Here is a 1,335-nt window from a genome sequence, read left to right as displayed (position 1 = left end):
ATCAGTCCGTGAGAGAAGTATGGAGTAAAAACATAGAATAGCTACACCCTATCACCCTCAAACAAGTGGTCAAGTGGAGGTTCCAACAGAGAAATAAAACAGATTTTGGAGAAAATAGTTAGTAGTTCAAGGAAGGACTGGTCTAAGAAAGTGGATGATGCTTTGTGGGCATACAGGACAGCTTTCAAGACACCAATTGGCATGTCTCCTTATCAATTAGTATATGGAAAAGCCTGCCATTTACCAGTGGAACTAGAGCATAAAGCTTTTTGGGCTGTGAAATGGTTGAAATTGAGAATGGCAGGAAATAAAAAGATTGTTACAGCTGCATGAATTAGACGAGTTTAGACTCAATGCATATGAAAATGCCAAAATGTATAAGGAAAGGACCAAAAAGCTGCATGACAAGTTTATTCTAAAAAGAGATTAAAACCTGGGCAGTCTGTTTTGCTTTTTAATTCAGGTTGAGATTGTTTTCAGGGAATTAAAATCTAAGTGGTCTGGACCTTTTGTGGTGAAAGAAGTATTTCCATATGGTGCTGTACTAATAGCAGATCCAAAGGATGGGAGAGAGTTCAAGGTGAATGGACAAAGACTAAAATCTATCATGGAGGTCAGATTGAGAAAGTCCAAGTGTGCTTGAAATTGGTTCCTCTTGAGTGAGGAACAACTAATGTCAAGCTAGTGACATTAAGAAGCGCTTTGTGAGAGGCAACTCACATTTCTAACCCAAATTAACTTTTCTGCATTAATTTTGAATTAACAGTGTTCATAAGAGTCAAAAGTCTGCACTTTTCATCTTGGTTACCTTGCTGAATTTGATGTTTGGAATAAATCTGGTGGCTGAAACAAGAATGCAGATTGGAATTAATTAGAATGCTTAAAGTTCTTGTACAGTCTGAATAATAGTTATCAAATTCTACAAATTCTCTGCAAAATACAAAGTTCTGCATCATACTCATCATATTCTGTAATTTTGATGCAAAAGATAATTTTTGAAGCATGCTAAAATCTGTCATTTGTGGCAAATCTGATAAATGCAATTGGACTTCATATTATAATGTGTTATGGAAAAGTCAGAATTGCATTGTGAAATATGTTGAGTAGAAATTCTGCAGAATTCAGCTTTGGATGAATGTTGCATATGTAATTAAAGGTGAACATGATGAGGGAAATAGGTATTTATATGGTGAGTGTGTATTGGAATAATTATGATTTGTTAAGTGAGCCAATTAAAGTTTGGAGAACTTGGATTGATGAAAGGAATCACTCTTTTGCAGGAAAGCATCAAGCAGAGATGGAATTCTGAGATTTCCCCTCTGGAACAATCACTCT

This window comes from Abrus precatorius, unplaced genomic scaffold (genome assembly GCF_003935025.1).
Source record: "Abrus precatorius isolate BTA unplaced genomic scaffold, Abrus_2018 Scaffold9, whole genome shotgun sequence".
NCBI lineage: Eukaryota > Viridiplantae > Streptophyta > Magnoliopsida > Fabales > Fabaceae > Abrus > Abrus precatorius.
Note: the sequence above shows the minus strand (reverse complement) of the source record.